The sequence below is a fragment of the Corella eumyota genome, chromosome 2, assembly GCF_963082875.1.
Source record: "Corella eumyota chromosome 2, kaCorEumy4.1, whole genome shotgun sequence".
In the NCBI taxonomy this organism is placed as follows: Eukaryota; Metazoa; Chordata; class Ascidiacea; order Phlebobranchia; family Corellidae; genus Corella; species Corella eumyota.
Genome location: NC_137491.1, coordinates 14,231,100 through 14,257,665, shown reverse-complemented (window position 1 = coordinate 14,257,665; position 26,566 = coordinate 14,231,100). Strand labels below are relative to the sequence as shown.

The 26,566-nt window shown below is 26.4% G+C and overlaps 2 long non-coding RNA genes across 3 annotated transcripts; both read right to left on the bottom strand.

Annotated features, from left to right (window-relative positions):
• Nucleotides 1–6,961: 6,961 nt before the first annotated feature.
• On the bottom strand, nt 6,962–13,133 carry LOC145743162 (uncharacterized). 2 transcript variants are annotated; one of them, XR_014280991.1, is made up of 6 exons: nt 12,720–13,133; nt 12,163–12,274; nt 11,491–11,607; nt 11,054–11,111; nt 10,871–10,950; nt 6,962–8,058 (listed from the first exon to the last, which is right to left on the bottom strand). It is a non-coding gene; the product is annotated as an uncharacterized LOC145743162 (long non-coding RNA). The 2 variants fall into 2 exon arrangements; XR_014280990.1 differs by having other exon boundaries at nt 12,163–12,271.
• Nucleotides 13,134–23,602: 10,469 nt separating this feature from the next.
• On the bottom strand, nt 23,603–24,567 carry LOC145743689 (uncharacterized). The gene is made up of 4 exons (XR_014281036.1): nt 24,478–24,567; nt 24,284–24,322; nt 23,908–24,063; nt 23,603–23,723 (listed from the first exon to the last, which is right to left on the bottom strand). It is a non-coding gene; the product is annotated as an uncharacterized LOC145743689 (long non-coding RNA).
• Nucleotides 24,568–26,566: the final 1,999 nt, after the last annotated feature.

Genomic DNA, 26,566 nt, shown 5'->3' with positions numbered 1-26,566 from the left:
TTGCTCGTCTGATGGTTAGGAATTCTTAAATTAACCACGCAGGTGAATTCACTGTATAATTATATTATACGGCAATTTCTTATAAAGTCGAATTCAAATTTCATTAACGGTAAATCAAAAACGTAAAATTCCAAAATCCAAAATACAACTACTTGGTAGAAAGGCATAAGATAACTCATTTTGAAAAAGAATAACAAAGAATCGAATCCCATGTCAAAATCAAACCACAGATTTTAAAAACAAGTTTAAGATTAAAAGACATATCAAAATAGGAGTTAATATAAGGTTTTGATGAAATCAAGAAACGATAACAAAAATAATTCCCACCAAATGTGAAATAGTTAAATTTAATTGTTATTAATGTGAATAAAGGGTTAGCTTATGCACAATAAGCTACATTTTCTTTTCTAAAATTTTTTATTTAATTGTTACAATAATGAAATATTTAAATATAATATTTGCAGTCACCCTAATTTTTTCATCTTCTCTTCCCTTTCTTTCCACCCTTTTCCCCCAGCCCTTATCCTCCCATTCCCCCTCCTCTTCTCGCCAAACCCATTTTCCTCTTTCTCCACCACGACCCCTTCCTCCACCCCGACCCCTTCTTCCACCACCTTGACCACTAAAATTTTTGTAATTTGATTAAGGTATTTTAAAAAGCCATATAAAATATTAAAATTTGTTTCTTACCTCCATTCCCCTCCCCCATATTGGTTGAATGTAAAGTATATTTTTTTTAAATTAAATATTTTTAACCTAAAAATCTTTTTAATCTTTTTAACCTAAAAATAAATTCCAGTTAATTAATTTTAAATTTTTATAATTGCTTTTATATATATATGCACATAAATTTTTAAATATATCCAATTTGCATGTATCCATTGTTTTTTTTATCCGAACAAATGGTTTTTACACAATCAACCTTTACTGGAGAAACATAATCAACTTTTTCCAGTATAATTCAACACATCAACAGTGGAGGGCAGGCATAATCGATTATTTTCCAGAAAAACTCAACACATCAACAGTGGAGGGCAGGCATAATCGATTATTTTTCAGGAAAACTCAGCACATCAACAGTGGATGGCAGGCATAATCGATTATTTTCCAGGAAAACTTAACACATCAACAGTGGAGGGTTGGCATAATCCGTATCTAAGAAAACATCAACATTACAACACTCATCATCAAAAACACTTATTTAAAAAACTTCTTCTAATTTTTAACTTGGAAAACAAATATATGACATTTTTATTAAAATCAGGTGTGGTAGAAATCACATCTTCGTGAATGGATAAAACTGCTAAAGCATTTAATCTATCTTGGGTCATGGTGTTTCTTGAAAATGTTTTAATTCGTTTTAAAGTACTAAAACACCTCTCAGATTCTGCAGTTGCAATTGGAGTAGTTAAAACTATTCCTATGACCTTACCAACTTCAGAAATAGTTTTTAAAAGTGAACCTTTTATCAATAATGAATTTAAGCCCACAACTGATTCAATGTTTTCAAAGCTGTTGTTAGTGTACAACACTTTAAGTTCGTTGGCCAGCTTAGAACTATCTATCATGGGGTAACCCAGTACCAGCTGTTCAACCAAATTAACTGGAAATAAGTTTTTAAACCTTTTAAACAAACATGGATTAACTAATGAAAACGACTCAAATTGTTTTATGTTGCTAAATCGATTAATAATTTCAACAATTATTATATCACAGGCTTCTTTTGCATTAGCACACAGCAATCTAGAAGAAGTAGCAACCCTTTGGCGTTTTGCCGAATGTGAACAAAATTCAATACTAGGTTCCACAAGTTTTCCTCGAATATCATTTATAGCCTTCTAAAATGAATCAATAGCAAAGGAAACGGTTACCCCATTCGATTCTCTTGACTGCAAAATATTATATCTGTATGGTGAAAGACATCATTGAAAAACTTCAAAAAGTGAAGAAATGTGGAATCTTTTAAAAGTTGTGCCAATCCAATACATCCCTGGGTTGAAGTTGTGTCCCAGTGTGTTTCATTAAGAATCTTTTCAAAAGTTGCTAAAATATTCTCCTTATTATTTAAAACACTTTGGGCAGCTCGGGATTGAAAATTCCATCTTGTTTCACATGGTCTTGGCAGTCGTTTTTCACAAACTGATCGTAACACATCTGAACGTTTCGGAGACATAGAAAAAAAGGTAGAGAATCCAGACAAATTAGCAAAAAACAACTTAATGTTTTTAATACCTTGACAGGCATGCTTTAGTATCAGGGTTAGTTGGTGAGCATAACAGTGCACAAGTTTGGCATAAGGAAAACATTCCTGCATTTTTTTTTGAACGCCATTTTTTTTCCATTCATAACAGATGCACCATCATAGGTCTGGGCAATAAGCTTTTCTTTTAGATGAAAAGGTTGAAGTGCATGTTTTAAAAGGGCGGTCATACCATCAGCAGCTTCATAATATGACAAAAACCGTTCAACTGGATAGCCATTCACCACAAAACTGAGAAGTACTGCAAATTGTGATCGATTGACAATATCAGTTGTTTCGTCTGCTTGAACAGCAACAAAATCAGCATTACTTACGATGTGTTTTTATTTACTGTGGCACTTTCCAAATGCTCTTTTAAAACGGTATCTGATTTTGCTATTTGCTGCAATAAATCCAAAAATATGCCTCGGTTGGAGGAATCTTCTGATTCATCATGTCCTCGCATACCTATTTCATGTACTCCACAAAATTTTAAACAGTCAACAATAAGGTCGAGAATGTGTTTATTCTTTTTAACAATTTAATTGTGCCTCTCAACAGATAAGCTGTGCCCTACATTAATCTGTGACTGAATATCTACAGTTCCTAGTAGGCTATATGAAAGTGCATTGTTGATGTGCACTTTTGAACTTTCGTGTCTTTTTATTCTGCCTGAAATATGTTGCATATCATTAAAGCCTTCTTTCGACCAAGTAACCTCCTTTTCTCCACTATTTCGAAACAACAGGCAGTAAAAACAAAATAAACGTTTTGTTTTCTCGCTTACAGTAAGCCATTCCTTCCTCAAAAACCACTGAACGTTAAACTTCCTGTTTTGTTTAGGCCCTGTAACTTTTATATTAATAGTTTTTGGCTAATGAGGTCCAAAGCGCTTTATGTCTAACTTTGCCTCAAAACTCAAAGGAAAACTTTTCAGAATACAATCAACCTGGTTCATGGTTTATATTAACTTTTTTGGGTAATAAATTACAATGGGTAATCCCTTGTTATTTCCTGTTTAAATAATGCTTGCTAAGATAAAAACATAAACAGATAAGCAACAAAACTTTTTATTTTTGTAGTTTGATTTAGTTAAGTTAAAGTTCATTAATTTACTAAAAATTAAACACTTTTCAATTATTATTTCATTTATTCATGTCGTTAAAGCTGTTTATAAGTGTCGGTAGACACGCTAAATCCTTTATTAGCAGACTAGACTTTTTGACTGCGTATTAACAAAGCTAAATCAAAATTGGTCAAAAAGGCTATCAGTATTTAATCAAATATTAAATACAATTTTTTTAATAAAAAAGTAATGCTGGAATTAGTCTAAAATTTCTGCGCGACTTAAGCGTGCACTTACTGACAATTACGCGCCGACCTTTTTAACTAGAATTTTCTAGAAGATGATTATAATTTTTATTCGTTATATTTATAATATTTTTAAGCCTTATTACCTTTCTAAAATATCATGAAATACCTAATTTGAGTTTTATTTATTTTATTAATATTTAAGTTACAGTTTAAATTTAAATATACACTAAGATTTAAATTGCCAAAATATTTGAGAACTCTGTGGTAGTTTTAGCCCCACTTTTCGCCTAAAGTTCTCAACCTTTTTTCAAAATTTCAAATTCTGACGGCAACAATGCCTTTAGTTTTTTTTTAATTTGGCAACCCGTGGCGCTAATCTCAGATTACCCCCACATGTTTACGCTAAATTTTTCGACAAAATTTTTTCGATTTTTTTGGCACATTTTGTTATCAAAATAGGCACTATTTTTTTATATTTTTATTAATTTTAGCGAAAAAAAATGGCCAAAAATTAAAAACTTTGTAAAAAATTTATTATTTACCAAAAAAAAAAAATAATATTAAATATTAAATTTAAGAAAGTGTGTTAATAAGTTGGTGGTTTTAGCCCTATTAGCCCCATAGACGAGCCGCCAATGGTAGTGAGTGCCATGGTAGTTGGTGCCATGGTAATTGGTGCCATGGTAGTAGGTGCCATGGCAGTTAGTGCCATGATAGTTGTTTCCATGGTAGTTGGTGCTATGGTTGTTGGTTCCATAGTAGTTGGTGCCATGATAATTTTTGCCATGGTAGTGTAGAGTTACAAGCTTTTATTGTTGTATTTATTTTTCGTGTTTATTTGGTTTACTTGTTTAATTTGGGTTGACTTCGTTTACCGACTCCATTTGTTATGATCATCAGGTTTATCATTTTGTTTAAGTTTTATTAAAAAACGACAAGGCGGTAACAGTAATACTTTTGTTGTAATACGGCAATACTTATTTCAAAAGGAAGTTTACTTTGCGAAGCGATAATGAACAGTGATTTTTAACGTTACATTTACGTTTAATAGAACGTTTTTTTAGTCGAGCTATTGCGAGATGCACCGGTGACCAACTATCGGTAGATTGGTCCTGCGATGTAACAAAAACCAACTATCGCTAGACTGGTCGTGCAATGTGACGATGACCAACTAACGGTAGATTAGTAAAAAATGTTTAAATTGCAGCATTTATAGCGTTTGTTCAAAAGCCGTTGGCCTTCTACATACAGGTTACGTGGCAATTCTCGTTTTTTCTTCGCATTTTTTCTGTGCTGCTTGATCAACATCAAAATGATATTGTACATTCTTATATGCGAATCAGTGTTGTCCTTTTACAACATTTAAACTGGAAATCACTAAACTAACTTGGTTATATCTATAATCAGTTTGTTGTTTAAATAAATAAAAAATATGTTAAAGGCAATATAAGTCAAATAAAGATTATAAACTTCCTGTTAGCGTGAATAGATACTTAAGACATGTAGTAACCTGTTTAATACTACGAACAATATTTATGAAACCTTCATTGTGTTTAAAAATGTTTACAAAACTTTTGGATAATATTGAGACTATTTTACATGACTAGTTAAATTAAGTAGAAATAACGTATATATCTACAATTAAAAAAAAAGTTTCAACAGAGATATAAATTAAGGTTTGTACCAATTTGCAACATGATTCCGAATTATAATTTATAAGAACAAAACAAATTTTTTAATCCGGTTTCAAGTTGTAGATATTAAAATATCAATTGGACCAAATTTTGAATGCCTTAAATATTATTAGAGTTTAAATAGATAAACAAATATTAGAAGAAAATAAACAAACAAAAATTAGTTTTTAAATACAATAATAGATTACTAATATCATGATATAATTTGAAGTAAACTTTTAATGTTTAAAATCGATCTTTAATTTTTAATAAACAAACAAGCATTTTATTATAAATAACAAACAAAAATTTTAATTTTAATTTATTTTTAAGATATATATAAATATCATAAGATATAACTGACTAAAATTTAAAAACCTAGTAACCATCTTTAAATTTTAATAAACAAACACCTTTTATTTGGTAATTAGTGATAAAAATTAATTTCTAACTTATTTTAAAATTTTAATATCAAAATAATTCTTCAACCAAAATTTTAATACTTAATACCGATCTTTAAACTTTAATAAACAAAAACCTATTAATTTGTAATTAGTGATAAAAATTAAATCTTTAAATTAAGTTATCAATAACATAATAAAAAAAAAACAATAACGATCTTTAAATTTTAATAAATAAACAAGCAATTAGAAATAATTAAATTTTAAGAACAGGAGATTTAAAATACAATAATATTATAAACAACAAAATAAAATTTTAGAACTTTATATACACAAGATCAAAAGTTGTTTTAAATCAAAATTCAGATAAGTAAGAATAATATAAACTAGATTTATTTGATAAATAAAATATGGTTTGAAATCGTTTGATTATTTTTAAAATTAATTATTATTAATAAAAAAATTTATTCATATAAAATTAACTTAATAAAGAATATTTACTATCTTATTAAATCAACAAACATTAGTATTAAATTAGTAGACTAAAAATGTATTAAATTATTGAACTAAGAACATTTTAGAACAACATTTTTTTAAAAGTTTTAAAATATCAATTTTTTTACCCAGTTTTAAGTTGTTAATATCACAATATACATTAGACAAAGTTTTGAAAGCGTAAGATTGATTTTTAATTTTTAATAAATAAAAAAGCATTTAAATATAATAAACAAACAAAAATTATTTTTTGAATATGTATTGTAACGAATCTGCCACTTTCTTGTTTACGCTAAGTGTTATCTGTTCCTAGTCACGTGTTTACACCTCAAGTCACGTGTTTACACCGTTATCTCTATCACGTGGGACGTATCACGTGATTTATTAGTTAACCGTCTTGCAATGTAATATATGTAGTATTCGTGGTACAAGCTTGTAAACGATTGTTTGTGAACCTTTTCGCAATAAAATACTATAAGATTTAAAACGGCTTTTATACAAAAGAATATCAGGCAAATAAACGTTACAGTATTTTAATTACTAATATGATAAAATACATTATACTTAATTTTGAACGCTTAATATCGAACTTTAATTTTAAATAAACAAGGAAGAATTTAAATATAATAAACAAACAAAATTAAATTTTTAAACTTTATATATGCAAAATCAAAAGTTATTTTGAATCAAAATTCGGATGAGTAAGAAAAATAAAAAAAATTTGAACCTTTGTAATGTTGATCTTAAATTTTAAAAACCAATAGGAATTAAATAGTGATAAACAAAAACGGTAAAATTTAAAATTCTTTTATTAATAATACATATACAATTAACCGAACTATAAACTATTATTATCAATCTTTGATTTTTATCAAACAAAAAAATAATTATAAACCTGTTTTTGAGTTAATGATGTTGTTTTATACGTTAGACTAAACATTAAGGAGATGGTTCGGTCGCAGAGTTTCTTTTTTAATTATGTTGGAATTTTTCCAACTTGCACGAGGATATCATTATTTTAAAAATTGGTCAAGTAGTTTTTGAGATATCGGGATTTAAAAGTAATAGGGAAAGTCCCAACGCTCGCGCGTCACGTGACGCAAGACGTCATCGTCGTAAAATCATATGCTGGAAGACATAAGAAAATGACCCTATTTTGTCTTCTCTGAACCGATTTTTGTATTTTTTTTTAAATTTTATTTTGCAGAAAACAAACTTAACAGAAAAAGCAATATTTAGCCTTATTATATTAGACATTTTTTACTTTTTAAATATTTTTAATTGGGTAGACCGTATTAAAAAAACCTTAACAAATTATGGCTATGCTGTTAATTTTAAAAGTTTACCAGCCAAAAACGCTAACAGACTCTTGCAAGAAACAGACAGGTCAACTAAGTCTTATTAAAGCAAAGTTTACCGTTAACACAGTCTTAGTTTTCTTTAAAATAAAATCACTTCATTGTTGGTAACTAATATATTGTCAAATTAATGTATATAGCCTATATAAACGATATATATTTTATTGTGGTTATACTATAACAATTATTTAGGTTATATTTTTACAAGTGTAAAGCACAAACTAAAGTTAAGAAAGGCAGCAAACACTAATATTTGTTGCCAGAGGTACAAGTACTTACGTATATTGTACGTCATATTAAAATTTGTTTGGAATTATTAATAAAAAGAATACATAAAAGATGTCAACCAGAATATTTAGTTTCTAGTTTATTGATGTATAATATACTTTATGTGTGTTAACTCATGTGACGTTTAGTGATTAGAACTATAAGAACCAACAAAATTGTCAGATATATTAAGTTTTAAGCAAAACTTACTGTGCTAACAGGTAAACTTTGCTTCAGTTACACTCTGTTAACCTGTCCGTTTCTTGTAAGTGTTTGTCAGCTAAGATTAGCCGTTTCTGGCTTGTAAATTTCTAAAATTAACAAGATAACCTTAATTTGTTAGAATTTACAAATACAGCCTACCTAATTAAAAAAACTTTAAAAGTAAAAAATGTCTTGTATAATACGGTTAAATATTGCTTTTTATGTTAAGTTTGTTTTCTGCAAAAAAAAATACAACAAACGGCTCAGAGAGGACAAAGTAAGGTCATTTTTTTATGTCTGCCAGCATATGATCTTACGACGATGACGTCGTGCGTCACGTGACTCGCGAGCGTTGGGACTTTCCCTATTACTTTTAAATCCCGATATCTCAAAAAATACTGATATTCTCGTGTAAGTTGGAAAAATTCCAACATAATTAAAAAAGAAACTCTGCGACCTAACCATCTCTTTAAATAACTATACAAATTTTGGTTTTTAACAAACTTACGAAATTTTAAATATAATAAACAAACTAAGATTAACTTTTTAACCCAGTTTTAAGTTGTCAATATCAGAATAAACATTATACCAAATTTTGAAAGCTTAAACTTTGATTTTTAATAAATAAACAAAAATATAATAAACAGAAAAAATTTATTTTTTTAACCCAATTTCAAATTATTGATTATATGATTACACCAGACAAAAGTTTTAATGCCTAAGTATAATCTTTGATTTTTAAGAAACAAACAAGCATTTAAAGATAGTAAACAAACAAAAATTAATTTTTTTACCCACTTTTAGGTTGTTAGTATCATAACTTACAAGTTAACAAGGTTTGAAAACTTAATGACGACCTTTAAATTTTAATAAACAAACACCAATTAATTAGTAATTAGTAATAATTAAATTTCATTAATAGGAAGATTGAAACACAATCTGATTACAAAAAACATAATAAAATTTCAAAACTGTATATGTTCAAAAACAAAAGTTATTTTAACTGAAAATTTACAGCTTATATGACACTGGAAAAGATTAATAATAATAATGATAATTACAATATGTTTCGAAATCTAAGATTTTGAACAAAAACTAGATTTATTTGATGAATAAAATATGGTTCGGAATTATTTGATTCTTTTTAACATAAATTTTTATAAATAAAAAAGATATGCATAAAATTAACTAAGAATATTACATATTTTTGATTTTTAATAAACAAACAAGCATTTAAATGTATTATACATAAAAAAAATATTATTTTAACTAAGTTTGTTAATATCAAGATATACATTAGACTAAATTTTTAATTCCTAAAATTGATTTTTGATTTTTATTAAATAAACAAGCATTAACATATGATAAATAACTTATACTATAATATACATTATATTAAATTTTGAATACTTAATGTCGAACTTTACTTTTAAATAAATAAATAAACGATAATTAAAATATAATAAACAAACAAAAATTACATTTTTTATCTATTTTTGAGTTACTGCTATCATAGTATACAATGGACCAAAATTTAAAAAAGTAATAACAATCTTTAAATTTTAATAAATAAACACCTATTAATTAGTAATTAGTGATAAAAATTAAATTTATTTTATTTTTGGGTTACTAATATCATGATATACAAATGGCCAAGATTTAAAAAATAAAATTTTTAAAATTAATTTCTATTAATAAATAAAGTTATGCATAAACATTACTTAATTAAGAAAATTAACTTTATTAATAAATCAATTAAATAATACAAGTAATTAAAAAAACTTAACAAACAAAAATTAATTCTTTAACCCAGTTTTAAATTGTTGGTATCACAATATACATTAGACAAAGTTTTAAATGCCTAAAATTGATTTTTAATTTTTTATAAATAAACAAGCATATAATAAACAAACAAAAATTATTTTTTAAATATGTATTTTAATTACTAATATTATGAAATACATTATACTAAATTTTAAATGCTTAATATCAAACTTTAATTTAAATAAACAAACAAGAATTTAAATATAATAAACAAACAAAAATTAATTTTTTAATACATTTTCGAGTTATTAATATTATGATATATAACTGACCAAAATTAGAAAACCTAATAACGATCCCTAAATATTAATAAACAAACACCTATTAATTACTAAATAATAATATTTAAATTTTTAAAATAGGAGGATTGAAACACAATATGATAATAAACAATATACCAAAATTTTAAAAATTTATATACACAAAATCAAAAGTTATAGATTAGTGAGAATAAAAAATATATCTTTATTTACAATAAAGATTAATTTTAAAAATAATCAAATAATTTCGAATCATATTTTATTTATTGAATAAATCTAGTTTTTATTTTTATTCTTACTAATCCGAATATTCTTACTAATCCATAAACATTACATAATTAAAAATATTAACTAAACTAATCAAACAATAATTACAAATTTGATTATTAGACTAAAAAAAATATATTTTTGAGTTACTGCTATCATGATATACAATTGACCAAGATTTAAAAAAATAACAATCTATAAATTTTATTAAATAAACAACTATTAATTAGTAATTAATGATTAAAATTAAAATTTTAATTTATTTTTGGGTTACTAATATCATGATATACAAATGGCCAAGATTTAAAAAATAAATAACAATCTTTGAATTTTAATAAATAAACACCTATTAATTAGTAATTAATGATAATTAAATGTTGTAAATAGGAGAATGAAAAAACAATCTGATAATAAACAACATACTAAAATTTCAAAACTGTAAATGTTCACAAACAAAAGTTTTCAAACCATAATAATAACAAATATACTGAAAATAACAATATGTTTCGAAATCTAAGATTTCGAACCATAATTATAAAAATATTTTGTTAAGAAAGTGAAAACTTACAGTAATTTAAAAATTTGGTCCCATTATAACTTCCCATCTTTTAATACAATTTATTTTCTCTTCAGAACTTAGTTCACCAGCTAAAAAATTAAAGTTTTTCTAAGTTTTTTTAACCAATGTGCCGTTTTTTAATTTCTTAAACCTTTCTTAAGGATTAATTTAAAAAAAATTCCAAAAGTTTACCTAATTCAATCCCCGGTTGTTTTGTTTGTGTGGCAACAAATGCACTTCGTGGTATTTCCTGTTCAATTTAAGATTTAAATATAAGAAACAATTTATTTATAATCGTTTGTAATCAGAAATATAGGTAAAGATTTTTTTACAATCATCAACATTCATATAATATTTTAAAGTAAAACTATAAAAAAATAATGAATTTAAATATAAAACAGAAACTACTGAATAATTTTTGCCTTTTATAAAATTTAAATAGTTTAACTAAATACTAGGCAAATTAAATTAAAAAAATAGCTTTTTTGGATAATCCTCCAAATGCTACTAAAATATATTAAAAAAAAACTGTGGCATAAACAACAAAAATAACTTAAATAATTTGTTAAGCCATTAAATGAGTATTGTTTTTGTCTAAACGTAATTTATATAAAAACTACTTCACATACCTTTTCCTCTTTATTCAACCTAGTAATAGTTAGTCTAACTACAACACCTGTTGACTTTAATATTTCAACTGCTAGTTCACTAGATACATCAGCACTATCCAACCTCTTATTTTTCACCTATAAACAATTTAAATTATTAATTAATTCTTAATTTGGAAAGAAAAGTCAACGACTCTAATTTTTTCAACAGTGATCCAGTATTAAGTTGAGCAAATTTGCCAAACTGTTGATTGTATTACCAAATTTTAATCTTCTGATTGTCAAAAACAAGTGTTTAATTTAATGAAATTAGATCTGTAGGCTGTGGGAATCGATCCAAAGATACAAAATCTTAAAAAGTTAAAACCAGCTTTAAATCTTAATAAGTTAAAACCGATTTTAAATAAAACCTAGATAGGTAAACATAAAAATTACTTTCTTAACAGTAACCAAGTCTCAAGTTAATTATGTTTAATAAATTGTTGACCTAATTACATTATCCAATTACTAACTCGCTGATTGACTTAAAATACAGAAAAAATATGTAAAATTAGTGTTTAACTTAATGAAATTTAGATGTGCAAGCAGTGAAAATCCAACCCAAGACACCAATTCTCAATGAGTTAAACCACTAACGAATAACACTTTTTATATTCCTATTTGTTACTAAACAAGATATAATGAGAAACCTACAGCAATAATTTTTCCCCCTGTTTAATTCTCTTTTCAATAGCAACAGCTGTTCCATAAGTGACCCCTTTAACGTAAATTCCCATAGACATCTTATCTTCTTTTTCTCCTTCTGCTTAGTTAAAAGGTTAGTTAAAATATTCTGAAGTTATTTTGAAAATTGTTATGGTATGTCAACAGTAAAAGATAAACCAAGAATTTCGGGTTTTACTTAACAATGCTACAACAAGCCAGCGATGGGATTTAAACCTTGGATCTTAGATCTTACCTAACAATGCTATAACATGCCAGCAGTAAGAATCAAACTAAAGTCCCCAAAAGTTATTTTAGGATAGCTTCCTTAAACGACATTTGAGATATTGTTTGATTCTTACTGCTGGCATGTAGTAGCATCCTAAAATATCATTGCAGGAGAAATTAAAATCAGGTCTTTAGGTCTTTCTCAAGAATTCTACAACATACCAGCAGTGGAAATCAAAACTTAGGCTACAAGTTTTGTCCTACATTTTTTTAACACTCGCAAAAATAAAACCTATACGATTATGTTAAGAAGTTAAAACCTAGTAGGACTCCAGCTATGATAATCACAAGCCCCTTTGCCTCCTTAACCAACTTCACATCAAATAAATGATCGTTTAGGAGAAGTCCCTGATCAACTTGGAGTTCACCTTTTAAAATATTAAATGAAGTTTATTATAAATCGATTTCCCAAACATAAAATTGTAAGTGTTATAGAAATAAAATTTAATAACTACCAAAAAAATTTAGCAAACAAACAATCCTTTTTTAAAACTAGATTAGTCTCAGTTGTTTATACCAAACCGATATTACCCAGTGCTTGGAAATTTAATAATTGAGTTTTTAAAAAAAAATTTTTGAGATTGGTTTTCACTACCACCATGTCATAGCATTAAGATTGATACATCAAGTATCAGCTTTAAACCACTTAAAAAATAACCAAGTTTAATGGACAGAGCCTATAATATAAAAAAACATAATAGACATATTAAAACTGGGTTGAGACTATTTATGTATTATACTTTTTGTCAAATTTTATTTTGAATTTCGATGAAATTATGTCTTATGTTGACATCAAACGTGGCTTTAAAATTATGAAGGTCAAAAGTAAATTTTGCAGGCCATAAGTGCCCGTCTTTAATCCGTTTTAAAAACACATTTGTAAGACAACAATTTTAAAAAAAAATATTCTAAAAACTAACATATACATTTTTCGTAACAACTTATCAAATTTTTTTTATGTATTATACTTTTTGTCAAATTTTATTTTGAATATCGGTAAAATATGGTCTTAAGCTGACATTTTACGCGGCAAATTTCGTCACCGACCCCACGAGTTTTTTGCAGGCGAAATCTTCTGGCCGAAGCTTCTCACGGCCGAAGCTTCTGGCAACACATTGCACACAGCCTATTTAGATTTTGAAAGTTTTTTGTCGCTTTTTTTTAAATTGGGACAATTCCCCAAATAGTGCTATTCTGTATAATTCCCTTTATTTTTTAGAGTTCTATTTATCCTCTATTTTTTAGCGTTTTATTTATAGTAAAAAAATGACATGACAGTTTAAAAACATAAAAAAACATTTGTTACACTTAAAAGGTTTAGAATATCAATAATTTTAATTTACCGATAATCAAACTGTCGATTGGTTTTGGCTCTTTTGTATTGTGTAGCTTATTGTGCATAAGCTAACCTTTCATTAACATTAAAAACAATTAAATTTAACTATTTCACAGTTGGTGGGAATTATTTCTGTTATCGTTTCTTGATTTCATCAAAACCTTATATTAACTCCTATTTTGATATGTCTTTTAATCTTAAACTTGTTTTTAAAATCTGTGGTTTGCTTTTGACATGGGATTCGATTCTTTGTTTTTCTTTTTAAATAGTTATCTTATGCCTTCCTACAAGAAGTTGTATTTTTGGACTTTTTTTAACTTTTTGCTTCATCGTTAATAAAATTGAAACTTGATTTTAATAAGAAATTGCCGTATAATATAATTATACAGTAAATTCACTTGAGTGGTTAATTTAAGAATTCCTAACCAGCAGCCGAGTAATTAGCTAGTTAAGAAAAACAATTAACTGTCTCTAACTTTATTCAAAAACCTTTCGATTGGGTCGACGGAGACCGCTACAATTGTATAGTTTATAGCGTCTTATTTAAAATCACTATAGCATGAAAGTAGTAAGAATTTAACCTAGAAACTTGTGTAGTAAAAAAACAAGTGTTAAAATTACCACATTTCATGCACGGTTTATTCAAAATTATCAATTTTTCTTTTATAGCAAAACCACATTTTTTAAATAAATAAGAGCTAACAATGCCAGTTCTTATTGTGTTGTTATCTAGCATAGATTGTGTAAAAGTAACTGTAAGATTGGATTTTGAATTAGTTTTTTTTCTTATAGTGGTAGCTTTAAAAGTCGAGTTTTGAACACTTTTTCATTGTTATTAACATAAAATTAAGATCAGGTAATTTATTTAATTTATTTTTTTTTATTGTTTAAAGTGACAAATAAATTTAAACATAAAACCGTGCATAATCTTTTTTTGCAAATTTTATTATAAAACTATTCTTTGAAGCCGCAGGGTGTCAGCAAAGCGTTGTTTTTATAAGTATTTGCAATTAATTTTTTCAACATAATTCGATAGTGTGGTAAACCAGTCATGACATTAAAAACAGACTCTCTTTAAAAAAAATATAAAACCTATCATCTAAAGTGGTATGGATAAAATATGTTTATTCCTTATTATTTGTTTATGTTACTGTAGCAGCCTTACAAAACTTTCAGTAATATTTTGTTAATTATATATATAATGTAGACAGCTGTAAAAAAATAACACAATTCTGTCGATGTAAATATATGGTAGGATGCTTAAAAGATATGTATACATGATTGAATAGATACAAAGAGATCATTATATGTTTTTTTAAAAGGCAAAATAAATTTTTAAATTTTTTGGCGAAAATAAAGGACATTAAAATAATTTCTTTTAAATTTAAAAAAAAAACAGCAGTTTGTTGTCTTACTTTTATTATTTTTGATAAAAAAATTTTACAACAATAATACTTACTATTGCTAATGTCATTTATATGAATTGTAAATGCTTCTTTTACGGTTATTGGTGTTGATCCAATAAATATACATAAATCTAGAATGTTGTTTTTGTAATTCATAAAACATTCATCTAAGACAAGTTTTAATGTTTCCAAATTTTCCACTAGGTCATGAATGTTTTTTTTGGTAGATTTGATCCTTTCTCGTCAAACTATAATACATTTTTATATTTAAAAAATGTGATTAAAATTGTTTAATTTGAGTTTTAGAAAAGTAATTTGTTACAGATTGCAGAGTTAAGGATGTCGGTTGGTTACGTTTTTATACCAACTTGTTTTTAAGTTTTAACTTAAATTTAAAACCTAAATTTAAAAAAATAATTTACAAACAATTAACAAACAAGTGTATAGCTTTGCCGGTTAAATTTTTTTCTTGTGCTGTAGATTCTAAGTAAATATGCATTATTATTAAATTAAGACTACATTATGAATTTTAAAATGTTTTAAACTAGCACAACAAAGAAAAAGGTGTTTAAAACCTTTAAAAGAATGTTATTTTTCAAACTAACAATATAAAAATAGTGTCTAGTATGGCACTAAAGTAAATGTATCATTTAATACACAAATGAAATACTTTTTGTTATATGTTACAATCTTGAACTTTAAATAATCATAAATTAAAACCTAAACTATATTCGCAAAATAAGTCACTTGTTTTTTCTAATATTGATGTGCTAGTTTTTACTATAAACAATATAATACTTGCAGCATTTTATAATGAATTATTTTTAAAAATACAAGTTTTAATGTTTCTTTTTAACAGCTGCACAGGTTGGGGTATTTGTAAGCGTTGATATTGTAACGTATCCGCCATCTTGTTGTTTACGCCAAAGTCCTATCTATTCTGCAGATCACGTGTTTACACCTATTGCCGATCTGTTACTCCTTATCTCTATCACGTGGCTTAATCACGTGATGTATTAGTTTAACTGTTTCGGATGTATTTGTATTTGGTATTCGTGGTACAAGCTTGTGAACGGTTGTATGTGTATCTTTCCGCAATAATAAACTATAAATTATAATACGGCTTTTCTTACGAAAGACAATCAGACTCGATTGTTACAATATAACACAAGTTGTTAAAAGTCGATAAACAAGGAAAAAATGAGTTTTTGGGTTGTTTTGTAGTGAGTTGCTTCAATATCAAACTTCAACTAAATTTCGAAATGATTTGAGTATTTGTCAATTAAAATAGCGAAAAATTTGGAAAAAAATATAGTGTTTTTTATTGTTAATATTCTTTGCTATAAGATAATTAATCTCTTTTACAATCTTTGCCCAATGGCAGTATACAGGCAGGGACATTTCCATAATATTGAATGTATGTGCCATACAGCCATATGGTGTCAGGATGTACAGATGTTGTGTGAGTGCGTGCCTAAATACCATTTTACAGTCTGACAGTGTGAATATTTGCATAAAAACCGAAAATTTAAAATAACTGTTTACTGAAAAAACTGATATTTTCAGTCACTTGGTTTTTATTTAATTCTAATGATTTTGTCTAATGATTTTGATTGAATAAAGCTTAGCTGCCTTGTTAGTGCCTTACTTATCTGCTTATCTGCTTATTGTACTCAAGACGAGTTAAAACTTTTTATGTTAGGTAAAAAAAAGAACTATTTTTTTTAAGAGAATTACTACGTCAGTACGTACATTTAAGAGGTATTCTCTTTTATGCATAATTTTTTTGCAGCTTGATTAAAAGCGCACTCGATTGAGTTCCATATCTGAAAATCAAAATTGTCTGGTTTTAAAAGATTTTTGCTGCCTTTCTTTAAATTGGGACAATCCCCCAAACAGCGCTATTCTGTATGACTTGCTTTATTTTCTAGGGTTTTATTTATCCTCAATTTTCAAGCCTTCTATTCATGGTATAAAGAATGACTTGACGGTCTTAAAACACAAAGAAACATTTGTTATTTTTAAAAAGTTTGGGATATTAATGCTTTTAATTTACCGATAATCAATCTGTCGATTAGTTTTGGCTCTGCTAACGTTGATATAATTTATAGCGTCTAATTAAAATCATTACAGCATGAAAGTAGTGAGAATCTAACCTAGAAACTTATGTGGTAAAATCAAGTGCTATAAATATCACATTTCATGCACGGTTTATTTAGTCGTATTAGTTCTTCTTTTATTTATAGGTAGTTATTTTATTTTGTAGCAAAACCACATTTTTTTATTAAATGAATTTTACTTTGCAGGCTATGCTTAGCTTGAAAAAAGTGTTACAATAACAGCTAACAATACCAGTTCTTATTGTATTGTTACCTAGCATAGAATACGTAGTAGTAAACATGTAAGATTAAATTTTGAATTTGTTTTTCTTATAGTCATTGCTTTAAAAGTCGAGTTTTGAACACCTTTTTATTGCTGTTAACATAAAATTAAGATTGGGTAGTTCAATTATTTATTTTTTTTAAATAGTTTAAAGTGACAAAAAAATTTAAACATAAACCGCTATGAGGATTTGTTTAAATGCATAATCTTTTTTGCAAATGTAGTCATAAAACTATTCGTTTTAGCCGCAGGGTGTCAGCAAAGCGTTGTTTTTATAAATATTTACAACTTTTTAATAAAATTTGATAGTAAGGTAAACCCGTCATGGCAATAAAAACATACTTTTCAAGAAACTATACAACCTGCTATCTAAAGTGGTATAGATAAAATATGTTTATTTTTTATTATTTTTTTATGTTACTGTAGCAGGCTTAAAACAGTAATGTTCTGTTAATTAAAAGTCCAAACATTTCAGGCGGTAAAAGTTGGTAAGATTTGCCATTTCAACTTACATAAAATTGACCGTTCGTTTTAAAACAAAAGTGTAGAAATGTGATGTACATGCCAATTTAAAGGAAGCTTGTACAGAAATAAGCCAATCATATTTTACAAAATAAGCTTTAATTAATCTTTTAATCATAACATATCTAATAGCTAAGCTTCGATTTATTTAAATATAATATCTATTTTGGAAAAAATTACAAGTATTCACGTAAAATATTAAAAAAATTTGTTGTATTTATTATATTTTAATCGTTTTGGTCTCATGTTTGTTTTTATCACAATATGGAGTGTGGGTACGACGCTGATGAGACTACCATTAATATGAAAAAGTTAATCACGTACATATTGGTTTGTCGTGACTTTCATGACATATTGGTATGTCTGAAGTCCCACGTGCAAGTTTATACAAAATAAGAGACTAACCTATGTGTGACATAGTAGTAATCTCAAATTTAAGCTATAAAAGCTACAAAAAAGGATTGGCTGCAATGAGTCATACTTTTACGTTGAATATAAACTAAAAAATGTTTAGGATATACGATTTTTTTCCGGTTTGAAGTAATGTTTATGTTTTTATTCAAAATAATAAAATTTATGTACTTAAAATTGCGAAATGTCAATGTATATGTAATAATATTATATTAAAAAACAGATTATAACGTTGTAATACAGACATATAAGTATTAATTTTTAAAATAAACGTACACAGAACATTTTAAAAAGGTTAAGGTATTGGGTATTTTTTATTACAAAAGCATAAAAATATTTCCTAAAATTTTAAATTTATTTATATAACAGTACTTAACATAAATCCTTCATAATTCCTTTTAAAATTACATTTAAAATAGAAGGTTCTTTAAAATATATATAATTATATATTCCTTTTTTATATAAAATTAAAATGTAAATACTTTTTCGTTAACTTGACAGTCACTGTATATCTAATGATAAGTTTTTATTGTTTTAAAATTGCCATAATTAATATAGTTTTTTTTTAAAGGATTGTAAAGTACACATGATTCGATGTTATTATATTTATGTATTTTACAAAAATCGTTTTTTTCTAAACTAACAAATAGAATGCAAATATCGTGAAAATGATAAATTGACGATACATAAAATCCTATGTAAGCAAAAAGGTTATCTTAAAAAAACATTAAAGATTAAATTACAATGAACTGATAACATCATATTTTGTCATGTTTTATAATATTATCAAATTTGTTAATAGATTTTTTAATTAAAAGTAACTTCTTTATGTTTGTTGTATGTTTGGTAATTAAAGTATTACTGGAATTACAATGTCTTAAAATATAAATAACAACGTAATTTTCTAGTCCTATTCAAAATTGTCGTACAGGCTTTTTAATTTAAAATTTAAAAAAAAATGTTAAAACGCGGTTTAGATTTTTAAATTTACCATTTTTGTTATTATGTATAACTTGAAGCAATCAATTAAATTTATTTGTTTTAAAGTTAAAAGAATATTTTTTAAGTGTTAAAATGATAAGATCATTCAGATCCTTTTTTAGTCAATAAAATTTTTTTTACAGAATATCTCTATGTAAAGTAGGCCACTTAGTTATAAGGTTATCATCGTCTTGGAATTTTTAGCACTTTCGATTTCGCAATAATTTCGCTTACGCAAGATAGGAAACAATTATCTTTTCCACTTTAAAATCCCAAAAAACATTGTCTAAAATTTCGTTATGTCTGAGTAACCCGGTTTCAACAAGTTCTCGATGGGAGGTCTATTGATTGTTGTTTCTGAGTCACTTTATCTAAAAATCTATGATTTAATGAATCACTTAAGCATGAAGTTTTGATTCGTAAGATAGATGTTAAAATTATGTTTTAAAATTATTAAAATTGGTTTTTAAACTTTGGGTAGATTAATTTCTACTTCCGCCTTTTAGTTATTGTCAAACAAAGAAAATTCACTTTATTAGTGACCGCAAAAATATATTTAAAAAAAATCTTGTTTGAAAAATCTTCAAAAATGCTATTTGGCAACTTTTAACCGGTAACCTACTTTTTGAAAGTTTCGTAAACGTTGGTAAAGAAAAATTGAATGCTTAAAAAAGGTCAGCGAAATGACTCATTTCGCTACTTGTTTAATTTAGGCCAGACATTAACGTGATCTTAATCTCCTGGGCTTATTTAATAAAATATGTACGGCTTAAATGTCATAGCCATTACTTTTTTATTTCGGAAAAGGTACGTACATGGTTTATAAAAGCTGACAGTGCGTGATACTGAAATGTCGTCGATGCAATCGCGCTCATGTTTCAAGATTGTGCGTCACTAAAACAAGCTTTATTTTCCCTTTATTATATTGAATAAAAGTAATTTTAATCTCAAGATAACAATCACCGCTATTGATAACCAGAATTTAATGCAAAAGGCGAAGAAATGATTGACGTCATCAAAATTTACGCTTTACAAAAAAAATGACTGACGTGAAAAAACAAAAAAAAATACTGTACAGAAGCTAATCAGTGGTAATATCATTCAGCTTAATTTTTTTCTGTATTTGTTTGTTTTCTTAACGTCCTTTTAAATTTTTGCGAAGAGCTTGCAGCACGTGGGCGTTTAAATGTTTTCTTCGATTTTGCCGCTGAAGATTTCTCATCGTCTGCAGGAGTTCCCATTCGGGGCTTCGCTTGGTGAGATACGAGTTTTGGTATGAGGTCATTGTTTCTTTGTCGGGTTGTTCCTCTTCGTTGATTGGCTGTTATGTAAAAATTGGTTAAGTAAATTTATTTCTTTGTTTTATTTTTAAAATTAACGGTAAATGGTGGGTTTCTTTGCAAAGCCCCCTTAGCAAAAATGTGAGAAAATCTATAAATAAAATTTAATATTAGTTGTGGCTTAACTGGGCAATTTAGATTTTTAAAGTACAATGAAGTTGATATCATTCTTGACGTAAAAGCTTTTTCCCAAAATAAAAACTTGAAAAAAATAAAAAAAATCACAAAAAGTGCTTTGAATAAAACCAACAATTTTTTGAAAAAAAATATTTATAAATCAAAACGGTAATTTACAAAAAAGGACTAGTAATTTTCATGGCAATGAAAGAAATATTAGCTTTTTGTAATAAAAGGCGTGGTCTACTTAAAATCTAAAAATACTAAAAATAAAATCTGCAAAAGATATATAAATCGCGTGCAACGTAATGGAAAATTATGCCCTACTTATATTATCGTTTGTTGTCTATTGTCAAGATAATATTCTTTTTTTAAACGGATTTCGCTAATTTTGTTTCGCATAAAGCTGTCAGCTGACAACCACAAAATATTTTTTTTATATCTTAATTTATGAAATGATCCAGCTACTTACTTGTTTTTTTACATTTTTTTTAATTTATGAAAATCTTACCAGGAATTCTGTCAAACTGTCTTCCATGTTTTTAGTTGGATGTGCTTTAGCGACAAGTGCACATGCTATAATAGCAATTAAAACAATTTTTAACAAATTTACCATTTTTTTGAATATTTTTTTAAGTATAAATTTTTTCTACTATAAACTTAAAAAAATGCATGATTAGTTAAAATATTATAAGAGACTGTTCAAAATGAGATTTCTTTGGCTGCGTAAACTCAAATACATTTTACAGTTATTACCAAGCTACGTAAATGTAGATTTTTTTAATTATAAATTCAAGACAACCAAATGATGCAAATTGACGGTTTATATAGCTTAGGAAAGGGTAAACATGAAGAAAAATTTAATCGATCGTTCTTAACACAATCATGAAAACATCCGCCCTTGCTTTAGAATAAAAGATTTGCCTTAATGATGATTTAATTAAACACACTTTGGGCTTTTCCCAAGCAAATACCCCAAGCACGCAACGATATTTGTTTTATGTGTAATACGGTTTACTATTTTCCTTGTTGTTATCAATCAAAGAAATACGTTTTCCGGGGCTGAGTCGGTCAATAAATTATCCAAATTCCACGTTTTTGCGTCAGCTCGACGTGAGAATATCAAAATTGATTTTTTTTGATAAAACAAAATTACTTGCCCCATGCGTTTATTGTTTATCATCAAGTTGGTCTATTGTAAAGGGCAGCGTCTTTTGACGCTTTATGTTACTTCCGTTACAACGGCATCTTTACGTTTCATATATTTTTTCGTATTTTGTTACTGATTCTTTGTTAAACATAAGTATTTTATAAGGTTAATCGTATTTATTAAATTAACATTTTATAAAACTTACCCAATGTGTATTTATATTTCAACCACTAATTGTCAATTAATATCATTGTATTTAAAATAAAGATAAATATATTTTTTATTTTTTTTATTTTTTATTTTTGTTTGCATATTTGTCAATGACTTAATAGGTTTGTTATTTACCCAGCTCAGTATTGTATCTGCAAAATAAGTTACCAATACTGTCAAATGCCGCAAACAAATATCTTAATATGGACATGAAAGTTCTATGGCTGCAACGTAAGGCACGTTTATTTGATAAAAATAGCATTGTCTAAATATTTACTAGAAAAGTGTTCAGATCAGCTTAGCGATAATGTTTAATACGTAGGAGTTCTGACCAAAACTTGTGTTCTTTCAAGACAGTTTGTCAGGTGTAGTAATTAGGATGACGTTGCCGACGCTATAGAAATTACCGAAAGGAAAATTTTCCCTTCTCCCGTTTTTGCTCTTGTTAAAATTATAGCGTTAAATTGTATTACATATTCAAGGACAAGTTAACTCCTATTTAAAGTAATTTAATTTCACGGAATCATGATATGCAAAAATAGCATGCTGTAATAAAACTGTAAATAAAGGTAAGACAACCTAATTTTGCAAATGGTTATTTATGTCTTTAGCCTATACCGCCCTTGAATAATATATAGTATAGCATACTCGTTATTTTAGAGTTACTAAGTAAAAACCATTACACACGGAATTTGGTCTAAAGTTATTTTGTTTAAAATACAACATTCAGGCGACATAAATATCATAAACAAAAATGGCGAACAAATACACATATTCAAGTTATTTCTGATATGATTAGTTTGTTAAATTTAATTAACGTTACATTAGCAACAAATTTTCGATTAAGTACTTGGTAAAAAAATAAAGTAGATTATGTTGCTTATAAATAGCAAAGCACAGTGTTAAAAATAAAAAATAGAACATTTCATTGTGTATAAAACAACATACAAGTAGCAATAAAAAACAAAATCTTAAAGATAACAATAAAAAAATTGAAGAATTATTTTGTTATTACAAGATCTATATTACAACGACCATGCAACCACGCGTTAAAAGATATACTGAAAATGAAAATTTAAGAAAGAATAACTTTAAAAAAAAATTTTAAATTATTTTACAGAACTTTTAAAGTTACCGAGTCTTTATTATTACTAACATACTTTCTTCATTTTTTAACTTCAGAAATATAGTAAAAAAATAAATACTAAAAAAATAAATAGTTTAAACTCATAATTCAATTATAATTACAACAAATATTGTTATACTTACATATATAAAAAAAAAAACTTCAAAGCTCACACGTTTTAATTTTTATTTGCAATTAAATTTTTTTCCTAGATTTTTTTTCTAAAAATATTTCACAAACTTTCCGCATTCTCTTTCCTAAGTTTTTCAATTTTTTTCGGCACCTATCGACAAAAAACGTGTTTAAATTGAATTTTAAATTTACAAATTAATTTACTTTTATGTAGTTTACAAGTTGTTTAGTTAATAATTATAAATTGTTTAACTTTTGGCCAACCTTATTTTTTTTACTATTTTTTTTAATTGTTTTGTTAATAATAAGTTAAAATAAATATGTTTAATATTTACTTTGGAGGCATTGTTAGCTTTATTCTGCGAGTTTGAAATGTCTTCGCCAAAATACGATTCGCTTTTTTCCCAAATCTACATCTTGCCAAATATTCCTTAAATGCTGAATCAGTTTCATCAGGTATTCCCATTATTTCTTTCGGAGGCTTGCCACACCTAACAAAGAAAATAAAAAATATTTCATTTTTTGCATAAGAATTTTTTTTCTCAAATTTTAGTTGTTTATTTAGAATTTTTTGTTGTTTGTAAGCCTTAAGTTATCACAATAGTGCTCTATATTTCGTAAAACATTACATTTAAATATTTAACGGTTTTTTATTGTCTTACAAAAAATATTTAAACTTAATAACAAATAAATTTGCAACATTTTTCTTACCCTGGTATTCCTCGTTTTGAAACAGTGACTTCTATATTTCTAAAAAATAAAATCGTCATTAAATCTTCTTCTAATAAGATAAAAAAAAATATTGTGAATTAAAAAAAATTGTAGTGAAATTTCACTAAACAGGATTAATAAAAAAATTTGTTATTTATAAAAACTTTTTATTCAAAATTAAATATTTTACTCACGACGTATCGTTTTCATTTATGCTGTTGTTATTTTGTTGTTTTAATATTTTAATTACAAATGAAGTTGAATTGATAACTGTTTTTGTTTGTGGACTAGAAAGTAAAAAAAAAATAATTAATTTAATTTTGTTTTAATTTTAATTTTTAACTAATTTAAAGTTATTGTAAAATATTTTGGTTTACCAACGTTAAATAAATATAAGTACTAAATTCACAAAAACTCACTTATACGTTAAAATTTAAAATTTGGTTAAAATTTGTCTTATTAATTTACCAATACTTTTGACCTATTATTTTAGAATTTAGACTTTATACAAAATAATAAACTAAACAATTTTTCATAAATAAGCTCATACCTATTAGTTGTTGCCCCAATTGGATTGGTACTAGCGGTTGATAAAAAAATGTAAAATAAAAAAATTACATTTAATATATTTCCCTTTTTTATTTGGTTGCTATAACTTCGTGTTGGTTTTTTATTTAAAATTGTTGAATTTAATTCTTTTTTGTTTGAGTGTGTATTCCACATTTTAAATGCAATAATTTTTTTATATTAAGAATAATTAAACGACTCTGAAAAAAAAATGATTATAAATTATTATGTTTAACTGTTAAACTATTACAAATTAAACCAGCAAAAATATATATATATTATTCTATCGTTTTGTCGGTTAGTATATTTCATAAATAAAGATTTACTTATTCTAATTTGTTTAAATTTCTAAGAAATTTCTTTTTCCTATCGGCTTCGTCTGTGCGCTCTTGTGTTTTATAAACCCGTACCAGTGTTGTATTTATTTAAAAAACGCGGAGCCAACTTAAAAAAGTTTACTTCGTCATGTGAAACCGCCCACAATGTTAAAAAGTGTCAATATTTAGTAGTAATCTCATCTTTAATTGTCAAACTTGTCAAAATTATTGAATTTTTTTGTGGCCTACGCTTATTTACTTGCATTAAAATCAATTTTTCGGTCGCATTTATGAAATTATCATTTTTGCCTTGACATTAGTAAATGTCATATTTCCCATGACTGAGAAATGTCTGAAAACGTACGTAAATAAGTTTTTTTATGGTAGAATCTTACTGACTTTCTTTGATTAAAAATTAATACATCGGGCAAAATTATCGAATTACCATTTTCTGCCTTGTCAATAATAAATGTCATATTTTCCATTCCAAAAAAATGTCTGAAAATTGTAATAAATCTAAGGTCCACTGCTCTCGTTTGTATGTTTTTGTAACCACGACATTATCAAAATTTTGTGCACGAAAAATAAAAATTTAAAATTATTTTCAACACATGACGTCACTTAAAGATTAATTACATTACCAGTTATTTCGGAAGTCGAACCGGCAGGTTACGTTCGTGATTCATAAGTCAAAGAGTTAACATATGTTTTTGTTAAAGTCGAACCGGTTAGCCTTTTTTAAACATAACCGCTGTTGCAAAAATAGATCAATCAGAACCTTGTTCTTTTAAATTTATCTTTTTACCACACTTTAATCAGTATCTAAACTGGTAGAGTTGCTAGTTTACCTTTTTTTTAGAATAATAATAAAGCTGTTAATTTAGGTAAAAAATCAACAATAAACTAAATCATGAAAAACCTGATGTAGAAATAAAAACTTTATAAATATTTTTTTATGAATATCAGCTAAAGTAATTCTAGACAAATAAAAAAATGTATTCTTTGTTTTTGAAAATAATAAACATTTCGAGATATCAACACTAACTTCACTAACTCCAGAAAAATCAGCAAATAAACATCAAGTCTACCAAACTGAATAAGGTAAATTAAAATTCTAAAAACGTCAATGCGAAATGCAAACACCCATATTTAAAGTAAATTAAGTATATTTACAGTAAACGACAAGCCCAGGAAATCAAATTGTCACACAACTTTTGGGCGGTAAAATGATTTTTTATCTTCATGTTATTTTTCTATCTGGGACCACGTTTTGCTTCGATTTATTTTTGTTGCGATTTTGGCTGGACTGAAACATGGGTGTAACGTCACGAAAATCGAAAAAGGGAACGCCTGCTAGGTTATATTTGTTGTTATAACTTATGACAACGATCGGCGTTGC